The 18,896-nt window shown below is 49.5% G+C and overlaps 1 long non-coding RNA gene across 6 annotated transcripts in view; it reads left to right on the top strand.

Annotated features, from left to right (window-relative positions):
- Positions 1–8,230: 8,230 nt before the first annotated feature.
- Positions 8,231–18,896, top strand: part of LOC104007136 (uncharacterized) — a 35,431-nt gene continuing 24,765 nt past the window's right edge. For 4 of the 6 annotated variants that reach the window (XR_010158369.1, XR_010158368.1, XR_010158366.1 and 1 more), the window contains exons 1-3: positions 8,231–8,391; positions 10,534–10,643; positions 11,359–11,642. This is a non-coding gene — a long non-coding RNA (uncharacterized LOC104007136). Of the gene's footprint in view, positions 8,392–10,533; positions 10,644–11,358; positions 11,643–12,502; positions 13,815–18,896 lie in introns of those variants that run through there. The other 2 variants (XR_010158365.1, XR_010158364.1) reach the window with 2 other exon arrangements.

The raw sequence follows: 18,896 nt of genomic DNA, 5'->3' as shown, positions 1-18,896 counted from the left end.
CGTGAGACACGTAGGCTTTCACCTTGCCCTCTGCCCTCACTGGCTTTCAGAGTCTTGAATAGGGAAGACTGTCATGAGATTTTCGGTTTTCTTCTAAGAACACACTTCTAATTTTATAATGGAAGGCAGTGGGAAAAATAGAATTTGCCTCAAATGCTTATGCCCTACAACCACACTGGATACAAAACACAGATTGACACAACCCAAAAGGGTAATCATATACAAGAGCCTTTAGCTCTCTTGCCAATTTGGCAACCAGACCTTGCCATGGTACGTTATAAGCACAAGATGCCACAACTGGATCATCTGATGCTGTTGGGGAAATCGGGATGGATGGGTGACCATTTCCCGTAGCCTTCTCCAAGCTTCCACATCCCAGCCCGCTGGACAACAAATTAGTTGAAATTCCAGCGGGAAGGAAGTTTATGTGGCTCTTTTCCCCATATAATAGATGCTCTGTCGAGTCGTGTGTGTCGTGCTGTGACAATTCATTCCTGCACTTGTGACAGGACCGCCGGCTGATTTCACTATGCTCAATTAGGAGAAAATGCATATTTTAATCTGCCCCGTGGTGAAGTACCACTTTGCTTGGTGGCCTTGGCAGACCAGCCATTTAACCATTTAGGAGGTAGAAGCTTCTACTCCAGCCCGTCATGTCCCTGCCAGCAGCCTCTCTAGTCTCATTTTGTTGCCAACACTTCCCGGGTTTCAAAGGACAAACAATTAAAGGCCACTCCATCACTCTCCCAGCCACCGTGCTGCAGCCCAGCCCCTTCGGCAGTGGCCGCCACCCTGGCTGCTGGCAGTGGGTTTAGTGCGGTGTCTGGAGGAGCAAGTGCCTCCCTCCCTCCCTGGCGTGGGGGTGGAGAGCCCGGCATGGAAGCCTGCATGCAGCCTTTCTGCTCCTCTCTCTCCGGCCTCAGGGCCTGCCTTCATTAGAAGTGGAGGGGTCGTGCCAGCTGCCAGCTCAGCTCTGGCATTGGAGACCGGGCCCATCCTGGGATGCCCATGAAGGCAGCTTCTTGAACTGGCCGTGCCCACACCATCTCCTCACTGCGGCCTCCACCCGCTGTGGAGAGCGAGATTCTGCTTTTTGTTTGTGTGTTTTCTGATGCATGAGCTGATCCCTTGAGACACTTCTTCCTTTCCTTCTATTCCACCTTCCTTCTCCCTTGGGCCAGTGCAGACACTCCACGGTGCTTCCAGCGCTCAGACAGACCTGGAATTTGGTCTTGGAGCTTCCACTAACCGACTTCAGTTATCTGACCTCTCTAAAGCCATAAATGTTCTCATTTTCCGAGGGGAAGAATAACAGTCCTCGCCTCATCGGTGTCTGAGGATGACACACGCAGACGCCTAAAGGGCAGATGACGACTGAGCCCTTTCCTATGCTCCCAGAAGGCACTGGGACAGGCGCATGGTCTCATTTAATTCATGCAAACATCCCATAATGATCCCTATCTTACAAAGGTGGAAAGTGACCCTCAGAGGAGTCAACAACCCCACTGGGGGCAGGGGTGAGGGCTGCATAAAGGTTAGCTCCATTGTCTCCCAGATCTCAAGGAGGTTGGGACTGGAGATGAAGCCGGACCCCCAGGAGGGTGGAATCCCACAGCGACCAAGCCCAGAGCTCAGGGGTGGGTAAAATGTCCACAGAGTCTTCTCAGAGCCAAGCACTTTGTTTGCTCTTCCCATTTAAAAACTGGAAGAATCCCCTGATTTGTAATTGTCCCTGATTTTTTTGTTAACCAGTTCTTCTCAGATGGTTTCCTCTAACTGCAGCTGACAGCCCAGGGTCAGGCTCAAGCTGACAGCCAAGCCCAGACTCAGATTCTCTGGGTTTCTGTTTATGGAGCCGCAGTCATTGAACCCTCTCTGTGAACCTAAGGACCAAGACCAGACAGTGGGGTGGGGACCAGAGAGTTGTCAATTCTGTGCTAGATTCTCCCACTTCTGATGCTTTTACAGAGCTTGTGACTTGTTGCTTCAAGGCCCCTCCACTAAATCACAGCTGCTTGGGGGCAGGGGAGGCACTGACCACAGGACCCAGGGCTGTTTTTCTAAGAGGGGATCACAGGCACGCACCAGCCTTCCTTTCTCCTCTGTCCCCTCCCCACTATACCTCTCCCTTGTTCCAGCAAAGCAGCATTAAAGGATCAAGCATCCCTAGAGGAGTCCTGGGGTCCCATTGATAAGGCTGAAAAGGAGAAACCAGCATCAGACCCACCCGCACCCGCCCTGTAATGGCAAAGCCTTCCCACAGGGCCTGGGCCAATGGGCTGAGCCCTGTAGGTCATCATTTTCTCCTGGCTCCACAAAGCTTCTCTCTAGAGATGAGTGTGTTCCATTCTTCCTGGCTGCAAGGTGAATTTTGATAGCTGCACGGCCTTTCCTGTAAGACCTGAAACTGTCTCCCACTTGTAACACTTTTCCCAGCTCTGGAGCTGTGGCATGTATGTCACACGTGTCCACGTGCAGATGTATGAATTGGCATGGGGGCGAGAGGAGTTCTGCACCCGGCCTGTAGAAGGCCTCTCAGCACCACCCCAGAGCCTCACAACCCAGAGCATGTTCCCCTGTGGAAGTCCCAGGCTTCTTGAGGAAACATTGCTGCAGCCCCAGCTAGCATGACACCCCTCCAGAGCTACTTTGGATCACCTCGTTTCTTGTTCCCTTTGTCCATTGTGTGATTTCTTTCTTTTAAAAGTTGGCTGGGCTCGGTGGCTCATGCCTGTAATTCCAGCACTTTGGGAGGCCAAGGTAGGTGGATCACTTGAGGTCAAGAGTTTGAAACCAGCCTGGCCAACATGGTGTAACCCCGTCGCTACAAAAAATACAAAAAAAATTAGCTGGGTGTGGTGGCACGTACCTGTAGTCCCAGCTACTCAGGAAGCTGAGGCAGGAGAATCACTTGTACCCAGTGATTGCAGTGAGGCAGAGGTTGCAGTGAGCTGAGATCGCACCACTTCACTTAAGCCTGTGTGATAGAGTGAGACTCTGTTTCAAAAAATATAAAATTAAAATTTTAAAAAAAGTTAATGTGAGGCATTGCTCTGCTAGAAAGGGGAGGAAGGGAGAAAAACGCAGACTGGCATCATGGACACTTGAGCCAAACCATCCCGTGCAGCCCGCGCCCAGAATGCCCAGAGCTGGATTAATGTGCTGCTTTCGCCACTTAAAGTTCTGAAAACTTTGTAAACAAGGGGTCCCACAAATTGTAGCTGGTCCTGGAGAGAACAAACATTTGTTGAGCGCATTCTACTTTCTAGGCCAATGGCTAGCAAACTTTGCTGCATGTTGGAATCACCCGGGGACACCTTAAAAATCTTACTGTTCGGGCCACACTCCAGACAATGAAGTGGAATGTCTGGTGGTGGAAGACAGGCCTCAGGATTTTCCAAAGATCCCAGGTGTTAGGATTCCCAGGCAGCACCAATGGGAGTCACTGCTTCAGGCGCCCTGTGATAAGAGGTGTTAGGACTCATACTGCCCAGATGAGGACACTGATGTCCAGGGAGGTAGAGCAGCGTGCCCAAACCCACTCCCTACCATGGGAGGTGTCAGGGTACCTGACTTGACACCCCAGTTCTTTCCACTTAACCCCACAACTTAAGCCAGCCTGCTCTGCAGTTAGTTAAATTTGGCCATTCTTAAATTCTGCTAGTTTCTAAGTAAAATGGCAAGGTATCCATGCCTTTCCACTCTACTTCTAAGCATTTCTTTGGATCTTGCCCATAAAAGGGGGACTTTTGCATGCACTCTGTCCACACACACGCAGAATTCTGTGTGGGACGTGCAGGCAGACATCCAGAAACTTCCCACTGCCAGCCAAGCCGCAACGACCTGGGCTGTTTCTGTGTTGTAGAGACATTTTCAAGTGCTTCCCCGGCCGAAGCCTGTCACCCTCTCAAGGGAGGGCACCTCCTTTCAGCGAAAGTCATCTGGCCTGTTGGAGAGCGCCCGGCATTTGCCCTTCACGGGGCACCACCTTCCACCTCCCTGCGTCTGTGCGTTCAGAGCCCCTGAGTCTGTAGACACGGGAGGGTTGATGCTGCTCCCAAGCCAGCACCACCCACAGATGCTGTTTTCATTTTTGTCTTTTTCCCAAACAAAGACTTTTGTCCAAGCGTGCAGGGTTTCCTTTCCTCCATGTTCACCTCCTCTGTGCCCAGGTCCTATCTCAAGCCCTGGCTGGCTTGCTGCAGGGGCTGTGGGTGGGGTTGAATTTGGAAAGAGAAGGGGATATTTGCTTGCAAATCCTGGAAACATCAGCTGGAGGCTCCTGGTGTTTGGGGAGTTCTCAGCTGCTCCTGCCAGGATGAGCCACGGTCTCCTGGCCAGCAGAGAGCCAACTTTGGGGAGAACATGAATGTGGACACTCTGCTTCCCCATTCTCTGCCTGCAAAGAGGTCCATGGCCTCTGGTAGATGGAGGCCCTCAAGCGCCTGTAGAGGTTATGTGCTTTTCGTTTGTTTGTTTGTTTGTTTGTTTGTTTGTTGAGATAGAGTCTCACTCTGTCACCCAGGCTGGAGTGCAGTGGCCGGATCTCGGCTCATCGCAACCTCCACCTCCTGGGTTCAAGCGATTCTCCTGCCTCAGCCTCCCAAGTAGCTGGGACCACAGGTGCCTACCACCACGCCCAGCTAACTTTTTGTATTTTTAGTAGAGATGGGGTTTCACCGTGTTAACCGGGATTATCTCGATCTCCTGACCTCGTGATCCATCCACCTTGGCCTCCCAAAGTGCTAGGATTACAGGCGTGAGTCACCATGCCTGGCCAGTTTAGGTGTTTTTTTAAAAATCAGTTTTAAAGGCCACATGACAACTTTCTTCCCACAAGGCTATAAGCAGCCATGTTTCCCCAAAGGGCTGCTTAGTAGTTAAAAATCACATTTGCTATTTCTCAGATAGAATTGTCCTCAACTAAATATTTCTGACTGTCCAAGTGACAGTGCAAGGACTCAACCGACCTCTCCTGGTCCAGGCTGAGGCCAGAGCATGGAAGGCCTCCTTGCACCCTGGCGGGCCAGTGCACGCATCTTTTACTCTTCGTGTTAAGAAAAACAGATGCTTCTTTAGGAGTTGTATGTGTGTGCCTCTCTCTGGGTTGGTATGTGCTCTCGCTTTTCACCTGACTGAGGGAGATTGACAGTGTGATGGGTGGAGCTCCTGTCTAGAATGTTCTAGGTTTCTGGCCAGGTGCAGTGGCTCACACCTGGGGGAGGCTGAAGCGGGAGGATCACTTAGAGGTCAGGAGTTTGCAACTTGCCTGGGCAACATGGCAAGACCTTATTTTTACAAAAAATTTTAAAAATTACCCAAGTGTGGTGACCCATGCCTGTAGTCTCAGCTACTTGGGAGACTGAGGCAGGAGGATTGCTGGAGCCCTGGAGGTCTAGGCTACAGTGAGCCGTCATCATGCCACTGTACTCCAGCCTGGGCAACAGAGGGAGACCCTGTCTCAAAAAAAAAAAAAAAAAAAAACAGATTTCTAAAACCTTTGTCACCTTGTCTTTGTTACAATGCAGGTTACACACCTTTGTGTCCCATCACAATTTAACCAAACTATGCCCTGTGGAAGATTCTACAAGGCCACATCTAATGGAAGCAATGAGCACAGCGGTATTAAACTCAAAGGTGTCTGACACATTTGTTAACAAATGTCCTCCACTGAGTTCATGGGGAGAGGTGTGTGGATGGAGGTCTCGGGTGTTATTATTCCCACAGGTAGCTTTAATAGTCAGAATCAGCCATCAGATGTTTTTCCCAGACAGGCTGGTATCTTATTAGAAATGCAGTAAGTAGAATTTAATGCAGTTGAAAAGAAATCCAACAGACTCCAATCTAAAGAATGTCATTTTAGGAAAATAGCAGCGACTTACAGTTTACTGCCCCTAAATTGGAAAATCAGTTTTAGAACATTGTAAACTTTTAATTGCGTGCAGCCTGAAAACAGGTTTAAAACAGAAAGAAGGGGAAGGAGAGCTCACAGTCACTGAACACCTTCGATTCTGTGCCAGGCTCAGTCTTATGATTTCATTTCACCCTCGCCACAGCCAGATGAGATTGGAGTTCCTTCCTCTGAGTTATAAATGAGGACACCGAGGCTCAGCAAGGAAAGCATCTTGCTCAAGGTCACTGGGGAGAAACTTGCAAGGTTTGGACTTCAAGTCAGGTCCATCTGGCTACAAAACCTGTAATCTTTGTTTTGTTTTGTTTTTCAAGACAGGGTCTCACTCTGTCTTCCAGGCTGGAGAGCAGTGGTGCGACCTTGGCTCACTGCAACCTCCGCCTTCTGGCTTCAGGCAATTCTCCTGCCTCAGCCTCCTGAGAAGCTGGGATTACAGGTGCACACCACCACACCCAGCTAATTTTTGTAATAGAGACAGGGTTTCACCACGTTGGCCAGGCTGGTCTCGAACTCCTGACCTCAGGTGATCCACCCGCCTTGACCTCCCTAAGTGCTGGGATTACAGGCATGAGTCACTATGCCTGGCCAAAACCTGTAATCTTTGAATCCGCCATGAAACGTCTGCCTGGAAACATTTCCTTTCTTCCACAAATGGACCCCCATGACTGCCACTTAGGTGGTTCCAGAAAACGGTGGCTGCTTCTGCCTCCCTGCACTTCAGATCCACTCATGGCATGTGAAACATGCTCACTGCCGTGGGAGTGGGACAAAGGAAGCCTTGGGAAGGTGCAGGTCACTTCTTTCCAAATTGCATCCTAAGAGATGTCATTTTCATCAGCTCTTCCAGAGCATATTTAGAAAGCCAGTTTTATTTATTTATTCTTTTTTCTTTTTAATTTTAGGTTCAGGGGTCAATGTGCAGGTTTGTTATATAAGTATATTGTGTGATGCTGAGGTTTGGGCTTCTAATGATTCTGTCTCACAAGTAGTGCACAGAGGACCTGATAGGTAGTTTTTCAACCCTTCCCTCTGCCTGCTCCCTTTGTGGAATCCCCAGTGTTTATTGCTCCCATCTTTGTGTCTGTGTGCACCCAATATTTAGCTTCTGCTTACAAATAAGAACATGTGATATTTAGTTTTCTGTTTCTGCTTTAATTCACTTAGCATAATGGCCTCCAGCTGTATCCATGTTGTTGCAAAGGACATGATTTCATTCCTCTTCACAGCTGCGTAGTATTCCATGGTAGCATATGTACTACATTTTCTTTATCCAGTTCACCGTTGATGGGCACCTGGGTTTACTCCATGTCTTTGCTATTGTGAATAGTGCTGCGATAAACATAGGAGTACAGGTGTCTTTTTGATAGAACAATTTGTTTTCCTTTGAGTATATACCTAGTAATGGGATTGCTGGGATGAATGGTAGTTCTATTTTTAGTTCTTTGAGAAATCTCCAAACTGCTGGAAAACAAGTTTTAATACACAAGCACCCTCTTTCCCCACCTACAGAACCTTGACCTCCTTTCTAGATTGATCTCTGCTAATCACCCTCCCACTCCCCCAACCCTGGCTTGCACTAGACTTGTTTGCTATTCCCTGGTAAATCTCATGAGCATTGGCTGAAGCAGTTTCTCTTTTCTGAAATACTCTGACCCTCCGTACCTAGCTAGGCTTTTCTCCAGGCAGCATTTATGAGGCCGGTGTTGTCTGAGTGTCCTTTGTGGCCAGGCAGGACAGAGCAAGGGCAAGATGCTGATATATGCTGAACAAGACACCATTCTAGCCGCACAGATATTCCAGCAAATTGGAAGACCAGTGTCGTCCATTCTTGCACCTTGCATCTTTTTGGTACCTTTGTCCCTTGTGTCTGGCTTTGGAGTTAGGATGGGTCTGTCTGTCCTCCACGTAGGGAGTTAGAGCGAGTTTCATGTTGCACCCCACAGAGCCCTGCACGGGGATTTGAGAATGGTAGGCCTCCAGGGAATGTTTTGTATCCAACTACATGATTTAGGGGGCACAAAAATTTCTCCCTGGCCCTGTGAGAGTCAGAGCTGAGAAGCATCGAGAAAGTGTAGCTCTGGGCGTGGATAACTAATCAGACTGCATAAATGACAAAAGCCCTCTCATCCCACAGCAGGTTATTGGGAGTCGTACCTTGACTTCAGTTCATTTTGCTCACATAGACCAAAAAGTAAAGCCCAAGAAAGGACAATTTGCAAAACGGTGGTGCCAAGGTCATTTGTTTGCAACATGATGCTCGGTAGGAAGTGAGAGGACGAGCAGCACCAGCAAACACAGGACCTTCCCTCCCCTCTGCAGGTGTGCCCAGCAGCGCGGGAACATGTCTCTGGGAATGGCCGTAACCCTGGGTCTGGAAGGCTTTGAGGGAGGTGTCCATTCAGCCCGGGCTCTGAGAAGAAGAGTGTCATTGGCGCCACCTGGCACCCAGCCACTGAACTTCATAGCGCCTACGCCCCCAAGTGAGTCATGTTCAATCACCGCCCACAGCTTCCCGGACACAAGCGGAAGGGACTGGGCCAGAGGGAGAGAGGGAGCCGCCATGTTTCTTTCTTTTCATCCTCTTTTACCTTCTGATTATTGTTTCTAATGGCTCCTTGATGAAATAAACCGCTCATCACACACATCCTCTTCTTAGGCTTTCCTCCTTCCAAGTGAGGAACACGGACAGGGCTTTCCCAGGAAGCTTTCTAGGACCCAGCTGCCTGCTGTTCTTGGGAGAACACACTGGTTCTGTGCATGGCACTCTGTGGTATGGGCACAGATAGCATTCCTTGCCAGGCTGCTGTGGTACTTTTCATCCAGAAATGACACTGAAAGGAGAATAAGTGAGGAAACAGACCCCCATCTTTTGAGGATCTGTGGACCCAGCCAGCTCTAGAAGATCAATTGCTCAGCCAATGCACAGCTAAAAACGCCCTGCCCCATGGGGCAGGGACTGAAGAGGGAGGGGTGAGTTCATTAAGGGAGGGGTGAGTTCATTAAGGGAGGGATGAGTTCATTAAGGGAGGGTGAGTTCATTAAGGGAGGGGTTGAGTTCATTAAGGGAGGGGGTGAGTTCATTAAGGGAGGGGTGAGTTCATTAAGGGAGGGGATGCCAAAGGAGATGGAATCCCAGAGGGCCTGGAAATGACCTTTTCACTTCAGTTTACTCTGATCTGGGCTTCTTATGATTTCTGTAAACACTGCTTGGAAAAAACTCAGTTGCTACACAAAGTTCTCCTTTCCACACCTAATACTATTGGTGGCTCTGACTCTGAAGTGTTTATGGCAGGTTAAGTATTGTACATATGCCATCTCATCAGTCCTCACAGCAGCACAGTTGGGGAAACTTCATCCTTGTGTTCCAGAGGGGACTTGCCCTAGGCCACATAGCTAGAAAGTAGGAAACTTGGGACCGGAACCTGGGCCTCCCTGCCTCCAAAACCTAGCAGGACATTCTTGCGCTAGACACACAAAGCAGTTATGCCTTTCGGGCTCTGGCCTTTATGATAAAATTCTAAACCTAGTCTCAGGTGAAGCAAACATTTGGTCTGCTGTGTTTCCTGCCTAACCTAAAAAGGTGCCTGCCATGAAAGCTAGATTTACCAGAGCCCTTGCTATGGCAGTCTTGCTATACTGGCAGATTCACACCTTGATGAGATTACTGTCTATGGTGAAAGTTGATTCAAGGTCTTGGGATTGCTTTTTGCACACTACCCAGGTACACTAGCAGGGAGTGTTGTCAGGACACGTGGCCTGTTCTTCATATGACCTAGTAACACAGAAGGAGGGAGCCCCTTAACCAATCCCCCTGAGTGAGCCTGCCTCCTGCAGGGACACTGATGCGTGTCTCATAAATTCAGCCATTGTGTCTGCGAGCGCCTTGGCTGTAGCTGGTTTTATGAGATATCACGGTGCTGTGTCGTGCACCTGTGTAGCTGAGAGCAGAATGTTTGCTGCGGAGATGGAAAAAAAAAACAGGCACTGGAAGGGATATAAGCACAGTCCCCTTTTGTTAGCAATGAAAGTGGAGCACATGGCCTGGAGTAACTTTCTGAAAGATCATTGAAAGAAACTCACGAGTTTCTACTTTATACCCGTATCCTTTAATCTTTTGGCTAAAATTTCATGTACCCAACGAAGTAACCGGATTTATTTTGCTTCCCACCAGCCAAGATGTTAACCGGACCCTTCAGCTTTCCCTCTGCTCTCTGTCTTTAACCTGGGCCAATTAGGTTGGGAACTACACTGCAGCATGGCCTCGAAACAACACGCTTGTTCAGAATTGTCCTTCGAATGCTGCTGTTCTCCCACGGGATTCGGAAATCCCAGGGTCTGCATGCTTAACCCTTTCCACACCATGGACACGCCTCAGGTTCTAAAGAGCAAAGCATGTCACACAGGCAGACCATGACCTTGGCTCCTAATCTGGAAGGCCAGTTTCAGGGATGCCCACGTGGAGAAGAGAAAATGACCAGAGAACAAGTGTGCTCACAGCCCTTGTGGGAATAATCGTGCCCACCTGGGGGGCTTTTCTGAAGACACTGACTCAGAGCCGACTAAGATAGGGGAGCGGTCTTGTTTTCTTTGGTGGCTCATCTCTGCCTCTGTTTCTCCATCAGATCAAAGTGAAAGATGTAGCCCACAGTGTTGCTCACGATTTCAGAGGAGAATTGAAAATGAGGAGGAATGGAATATTCACAAGTGTCTACTTGTCAACAAAGCGTGCCAGGTGTGTTCTCTCATCTCCGGGGATCAGCAGCTTCCTGTAATCTCCCTTTATGCCTTTCATTCACTCTAATCACAAGGATTTTACAAGAGGCCCTCCTTGACCCCAGGCATGAGCTCAGCCCTTTATTTGTAAGTGAACTCAGCAGTGTTCACTTAACACTTTTAAGGATCTGCGCCCAGGGAAGGGGAAGCGTGGTCAGACAGCAGGCTCTCTGAACTCACGTTTCTGGACAAAGATCTCCCTAGGCATTGTGCATGCCTCCTTCTTTTCTTTCCCCTTGAGCTGTCCGGGTTTCACAGCAAGTTATAAAGCAAAGAGCCTCACCTGCCTTTGAGACCACCTCCCCTTGGCCCGGCTCAGTAGCTGGTCCTCAGGTAAGGGCATGTTAAGTTCCCAGACTGTTCCAGAGAGGGTGACCGACTGTCCTGGTTTGCCAGGACTCTCCTGCCTGGGAGACCTCCCAGTGTGGGGCAGACTGGGACCATCAGTCACCCTAGCAGGGGACAGTAGGGATCCCCTGGCTGTTTCTTTAGCAACCTGAGCGGCTCACTTGGGAGGCTGCATGGCCGAGCAGGAGAAGCACTTACAGTGGAAGCGAGGCCTGTGATGCTGTCAACTTGCTTCTTAACCCTAGGTCAGTCAATTAATTTCCCTGTGTTTCAATTCTTTTTGCCACCTGTACAGTGGGAATAATACCTGTTTGTTCAATTCCTAGGATGCTGTGAGAATTAAATTACATAGTAGCTGCAAAATAATTTGGCTTTCTTGGAGTTGGACACCACCTGAACCTGAGTGAAATGATTGTGCACTTCTTAATGGCCTCCATCTCTGGCAAAGCTGCCTTGGGACCAGAACAATTATCTAAGTCCCAGTTTCCAGCCTAAAACAGCATGAGGACAAGGCCAGGAGGCCACAGCAAGGCTGTAATCAGAACCCACAAGGATTGCATGGAGATGCTGCAGTGCCGCCACCACCCAACGGCCGGAGACCCCAGCAAAGGTACCATGGGGCTCCAGTGGGTGTTGGTGGGGAGAGGGAACAAAGGTCCGAGTCACAGAAATCTTTACTACAATGATAGTCATGGCAGGTGGATGACAGTGCTGTCCCTGACTCTCTACTCTGTTCATCTGTTTGGTACCCTATATCTGGAATGTTTGGGACACATGAACAGACCTGAGTGAGACTGAGGCCTCTGTCTGTCGCTTCCTACACACACGCACACACACACATACGCACACTCACACATGCATGTCTCTAAGGAGGAGCACTAATAAGCCCCACCCATGCTCCTGCCTTCCTGGACCCCCCAGGACATGGCTTTGCGGCTGCTCCTCCCCGTGCACAGCGGTGACGGCCTTTCAATCCTAAGTCCGGTTTGCTCCTGCCTCGGGGCTTCCACACTACTTCTTTTCTGCCTGGAACGTTCTTCCTCCAGATCTTTCTGTGGCTGGCTCCTTCTTGTTGTTCAGGTCTCAGCTAAAATCTCACCTCAGTGGAGAGGCTGTTCCCAACCACTCGCTCCATCTGGAGGAGCTGCATCTTATGTTACCTTCTTTCACATTGGAGTTTATTCAGCAAACCACTTATTACTCCATGCCACTTTCTTTTGCTTATTTTCTGACTTCTTCCTGTGGTGAGACAGCCCGGTGTCTCCTGCTAGCCATCCTCTCCTTCTTCCCTGGTCGCAGAGCCCTGGATTTTGGCCAGGCATGTGTTCACCCAGAACAAGACAGCATGTCCCAGCCTCCCTGGCCTGAGGTGTGGCCACATGACTCAGCTCTGGCTTATCGGATATAAGTGGAAGCATGCTTGGAAGGAGGAGGCACGCTCATTCTATCCCCTTTGCTCCTCCCTGTCAGCTGGAACATGAATGTGATTGCTGGAACTGAAGCAGCCATGTTGGACTCTGAGGTGAAAGCCTCATGCGCAGGAGAGCAGGGCACAGACAATAAGGATCCTGAAAGCCCTGGCTCACGTCTTTCTGGACTTCTTTTATGGTAGGAAGGGATGAGAGTCTAACTTGTTTAAGCTGTTGTTATGTTGGGTCTTTTATCATTTGCAACTAAACCAACTCTTACTAATGCCTGTCCCTCCCTCTGCCCGTCCTTGGCCGTGCCTCCCACCTCACAGAACATGAGCTCTGTAAAGTCAGGGTCCCACCTGCCTTGTTGACTGCTGTAGCCCCAGCACTAGAGCAACACCTGCAATAATAGTCATTGGGTAAATGCTTATTCAATAGATAACTTGCTCATCTCTCTTCATATTTAATTTCTTCCCTCTACTGTCTCCTTTCCCTCTCAGCATCATGTTATTTCAGTTCTCTTTTGACCTCCCTCAAATCCTCTCTTGCTTATGTGTCCCTGAAAAGTAGACATTTCCCACATTTGTGTCCTTGGCTGAAGTGGAAAGAACTAGGCATTTCCATGATGATGTCTACATTCCTAAAAACCCTTCCAAGAGAAGCTGCCCTTACCACAGCCCACTTCCAGCCTTGTTTAGTTCCATTTGCTCCTGTCCCACCCTGATTGGAGGGGGGTATCACATGACCCAGCGATGGCCGTGACAGCCAATCAGTAGGCTTGTCAGGAGCCTATGTCATTGCCTGGTCTAGAAGAATGAACTGCACCAAAGAGATTCCCTCTATCAGGAATATTTCCTTATTTTGATTTTAAGTTTATTTTATATGAAAAATACTCATAAACACCTAAAAGAAAAATCACTCCCCCAGTTATACCAGTTTTTAAAAACATACATGGACATGAAATTCTTACCCCTTCCCCTTTCCAGGCCTAAGAAATCTTGTCCCCTTGACATAGCCTTAGAAGTTACTATGTTATTTTCCTGATTTTATTCTTTTATGAAAGAGGCATCTAAATATACACACGTGTTTACACACATACCCCCCACAAACACACACTTATCTTCTATATATTGGTCTGCAGTGTAGAATCTCTCTAGGCCCAGAACTGCAGCTCTACCAGGGACTGCTCCTAGGCTTTGAGCGAATGTCTGCTGACATACTCCATAATCTCCCCACTGATGCAATATTCAGTACGTCGCGGCGAACATTCTTAGATATGTAGATTTACGAACTTGAAGACAGTTACTGAAAAGCAGGATTGCTAAGTCAAAGTGTGCATTTAAAAAATTTTAAATAAATGTTACCAAATTAATATCCAAAATGGTTATAGCGGGTTTAAATTTCCACTCCCAAATATAAGGATTTCTATTTTCTTACACTCTCTTTAGCACTAGCCATTGCCATACTTTTAAATTTTGGGCAGTGAGCTAAAAAAAGAATAGAATCACATGACATTTTAATTTGTACATTCTCATTTGCTGGCAAAGTTGCCTCCGAGACTCAAGTGCTGAGCTGGTGTTGAAGGATATGGAGAGAGAGGCCGTGAGATGTGATGCGCATTTTGAGGGAGAGGCCAATTGAGAGGGAGAAGGGTCGTGGCACAGTGAAGTCACCGGGAGGGAGAAGCTATGGGAAGAGAAGAGGTGGGAGGAGAGGGAAGAATGTCAGTGGTGGGGCCAGGGGACCTGAGCAGCGTGGGTGGAGGCTGAGGCATGCTGTTGGTGGAGCTCGGGATGAGGCTGTGCCACATCGGCTGGTGGCTCTGGTGAGGCCTGGGAGGCCAAGTAAACTTCCAGCTCATCCTCGTCCTTGTGTCACCTCCCGGCTTCCTGTTTCACATTGCTCTTGGCAGGGAGGACATCTTCAACAGAGTCCAGCAGGCACTTCAATCCTAATGTGTCCAAAGGAACCTGGCTTTCCATCTATCCCCAAATGGAATCCTCTAGATTTTCCTGTTTCTCTGAATGACTCCCACCGTGCTCCTGGTCACAGGGACCTGGAACTGTGGAGCCATTTTCCTCTCTCCTCTTAAATCTGCTCTTATTGAATATTTGTATTTTATTTTAAATTATGACTCAAATAGACATAGAATCACCATGACGACCATTTCTAATGTGCAGCTGGGCAGTGTTAAGGACGCCTTGCTGCTGTGCAGCCCATCTCCAGCACGCCTTTCTTGTGGCACGACTGAATGCTGTGCCCACTGTGCAACTTCCCCTTCCCTCTCTGGAAAGACACCTTCAACCCCCCAGCCACTCTGTCCAGTCACCAAGGATGAGGGTCAAGTACATCTGTACCTGCCGGACCTGGTACTGGACCTGCCATGTGCTTGAACCCATGCTGTTTATTCCTACTTCTCAAACAACCGCCTGGTGGTTCCTCTGAGGAGACTGAAGCCCATGGCAACCTCTGGGAGAGGCAGGCCCTGGGAGTCTAAGGGCACCTGTGTCCTGACCTTGGATCCTTGCTTTCTCGGGTCCACCTCGTCCCCTGTTGTGACCCTCCAGGCCCACCCTCTGCTGCCTGCATGCACAGTGGGGGACCTGGGGTGCTGTTCTCCTACTGCGCTCCCCCTCGCGCTCCCTGCAGCTGCTGCCATCAGCCTTGCTGTCCCTGCTCTGGCCACATAACCGCTCCTTCTTCCCACGTTTCTCCGTTTCTCCACACAGGCCTTGCGTTGCGCACTCCCGGTGGAGTTCGAGCCCTCGGCCTGGCGTTTGAATCCTCCCAGCCATAGCTCTAACGGCCTTGCTGGCTGCCCCCTTCTCTGCTGTTGCCGCCAGCTCTGCCTTCATTTCTTGCCTCTGTACCTTTGCTTTTCCTGCTTCTTTCGTCCCAAATGTTCTTCTCCACTCCATTCCCCAAAAGCTGTGTCTGTTTTTCTTTGCCATTGCCTCGCCAGGAGGCACAGGCCTAAGATGCAGTAGCTGCTCAATACATTTTTATGGAACGAGTGAGTGAATGAATGGTGCGATCCTTCCTCTCCTGCAAGGCTCTGTCTGAGCTGTCTCCTCCTTGGGGAAACCTTGCATAGCCCCTGCAGCTTGGATGTCCTCATTTGTGCTTCATTTGTTCCTACCTTTTCACGTGCCATGTTCTGAATTGAATTAATTTTAGCTACTTGTCTGAGCTTCTCAGTTGGATTGTGAGTTCCTTGGGGTAGAAACAATGTTTTTAGTTTTCAATAAGTATATCCCTCTCCTTGCATACACACACACAGACACACGCACACACATGCACACACACACGCACACACGCATGATGCTGCACACGAGCCTGTGTGCACAGCAGTGGACACTCCGTATGTGTCAGTTGGCGTGGCCTGAGCTAGCCGACGGTAGTCTTCCAACCCTCTGCTCCTTCTGCAGGCACTGGGGCTCCTTCCCTCCTCTCTACCTTGTCCCAGCTTTGGCTCCCATTTCTCCATCATGCGGCCGGGGTAGCATTGCCAACTGGCATCCATGGGCAGGAGGATGATCCACGCTAACTGTCATGCTATCAGCCTTCCCCATACCGCACAACACATAGAGGATGAAAATGGGTCCCTGCAGGAACCCTACATTTATATGTCAGAGAAAGAGAGTCAGCCAAGAATATGCTAAGATGTCCAATGCGAACCTGGCTTCCACTGGAGTAATGATGGCAAGTATTTAGGGTACTTTCCCGAGACACCAGGCACTGGGTTAGGCACCTGCATTCCCCCGTTTAAACGCCACTCCCCCACTGGCCCTGGGTGAGGACCAATGTGGTCCCCAGTTTACAGCTGAGGAATGAGGCAGAGCAGGGTAGGGAGTGCGCCCAGATTGCACAGCTGCTGAGCAGCAGCACCGAATTCAAACCCAGGACTGTGCGCTTGGGCTCTACCCTCTGCTCCAAAGCATCCTGGCTGGTGGCAGAGAAAGCTGTCGTGGGAAGCACATCGTCCTGACCATGGGTTTTACAATGAGGAAGCTGAGACCCCAGGGGAGATGGGGAGTCACTTGAGAAGCCTCACCTGTCCCTGTAGAGCAGGCACCAAACCCAGGTGTGTTAGGCCATTTTTGCATTGCTATAAAGAAATACCAGAGACTGGGTAATTCCTAAGAAAAGAGGTTTAATTGGCTCATGGTTCTTCAGGCTATACAGGAAGCATGGTGGCATCTGCTTCTGGGGGGGCCTCAGGGACCTTTTAGTCATGGCGGAAGGCGAAGTGGGAGCAGGCAGTTCACATAGCAGAGCAGGAGCTGGGTAGGGGGAAGGTGCCACACTCTTAAACAACCATATCTCACGAGAACTCACTCACTATCATGAAGACAGCACCAAGCCATGAGAGATCTGCCCCCATGACCAAACACCTCCCACCAGGCCCCACATCCACACTGGGGATTACTCAACCTGAGATTTGGGTGGGGACGAATATCCAAATGACATCACCAGGATTCTCAATTCCCAACTCCATGCCCTTTCCAGTCTTGTACAGCAAAGAGCAGAATGTCCCTCCCTTTCTTCTTTAATGAGCTACTTATTAAGGGTGTCTAATGGCAAACTCGATTTGGGAGAAGTGTTGGGGTTTTTTTTCCTTTAAGGCAAGGAGTAAATGCATGGAGCTGGGAACAGTTCAGGGCAACAGTTTAGGATGAAGAGAGTAGAGTTGGGGGAAAGGGACTGGACTGATTGTGTAGAGGGAGCAGGAGCCACAGGGGGGCCCTTTGGGGTGGCCAAGCTTGTCAGAGGAAGAGAGATGTCCCACTGAGGGCTTCTGATGGGGAGACAGGCATTTCCTCAGAATTTGGGGGAAGATGGTAATTGATGGGGACCCTGATTATTATGTCAAAGCAGAGGCCAACAGGGGTGGTTGGGGGTAGAGCTGGGGGCCGCTGTGACTCAAGGTTTGTAATTTCTCAGCAGGCAGCCAGTGTGGTGGGAGAAACGGTGCCTGTGAGGCTGAAACTGGGATTTCAATCCCACCCTCGTATCTGTTGGCTTTGGGCAAATCACATCACTTTCCTAAAGTTCTGTAACTCTCTGTGGAGTTGGTTTTGGGAACAAAAGAGATTATAGAAGTAACATCACTTTGCAATGTACAATGTGCTTTCCAAGGCCTGTGTTCTTATCAGGAAAAATAGTAACATTGCTCAGATGTGGGCAGAGTGGATGGGGACTGATTCCTTCATTGAAAACATGCATATTGATTGAAGCATACAGTGTGCCAAGCCTGTGTTAGATGTTATGGGAACATACAAAATAATCCCACAGTTTGCCGAGGTGTGGCTGTGGGATTCACACAGGACAACACCCAGGAGGCCACAATGAGGAGGAGAAGAGGGGTCAGGTAAGGGGAGAGGAGTGAGCCCAGGAGTGCTTGACCAAGGCAGCCTCCAGCAAAGATAACATCACACCGGGCTGCACTTGACAGCAAGGAGACCAGGAAATGCCAGGAGGGCAGCGAGCATTCCTGGTGATGGAACGGGGGGCAACAGAGGACCTAGGAGAGTTCTTCTGAGAGTAGAACCCCCAGTTCTTGAGAGCTCACTGACCATGGGATGTAAGGGAGACTCAAAGAAGAGGCTGTGTCCAAGTGAATGAGGTCATGGTGGTCTGGATATTAGAGGCGGTGGCATCAGAGGAAGGTCACATTTAAGAGCATCTGTGCCAATACCTTCTGTTCTCAGGGAAGAGGGGCCATGTGGTCATGTCCTCCAGCTGCCATGTGCCTAGCACATCCCAGATGTGCCTGGTTGGCCCTCTCCCTCCAGCTGGCTCTTCCATGTGGCTGCTCGCAACTCTTTCCCCTGGCAATTACATCCCCACCCCACCCAAACACCTTGGCCCCTGCAGTCCTACTTATCCCCATCTCCTTGCCTTCCTGACACCTCGAAGGACCTTGCTCCCAAGCAGACTTTTACTGAGTGCTGGTATCAGCGATTAGTCGGGTATTTCCAGATGCATTTTCCCATGGAGTCTTCACCACAACCCTGAGAGATGGGTATTACAATCCTATTTTGCACAAGGGAAAAATGACCCAGTTTACCAGTATGGGGAACAGTCTATTCAGTCATTCATTCAACAGATATTTAATAAATACCTACAAGTTGCCAGGCTGTATGAGAAACTTGACACAGTGACGGAGCTGGGTTTTGAACTCCAAACCCAGTGCTTTGCCTGTCATATCTGGCCCCAGTCTCAGGTATTCCTTTCTCTCACACACAACTCTACAACTGAGTCACTGTCCAGCACAAACCCTGCTGAGCACACTTAGTTCAATCAGCCCATGGCCACTTCCCCATCAGATTGCCAGATGTTTGAGGACAGGAACTGTTTTTGTCTTCGCATCTCCAAATTCATCTGACAGCAAGTCCCTCAATAAAGGAGCATTGAGGGAAATTGAGCTGGCTTGCTGGATATACAGATCC

This window comes from Pan troglodytes, chromosome 6 (genome assembly GCF_028858775.2).
Source record: "Pan troglodytes isolate AG18354 chromosome 6, NHGRI_mPanTro3-v2.0_pri, whole genome shotgun sequence".
NCBI lineage: Eukaryota > Metazoa > Chordata > Mammalia > Primates > Hominidae > Pan > Pan troglodytes.
This window is presented reverse-complemented; position numbering and strand designations above follow the sequence as displayed.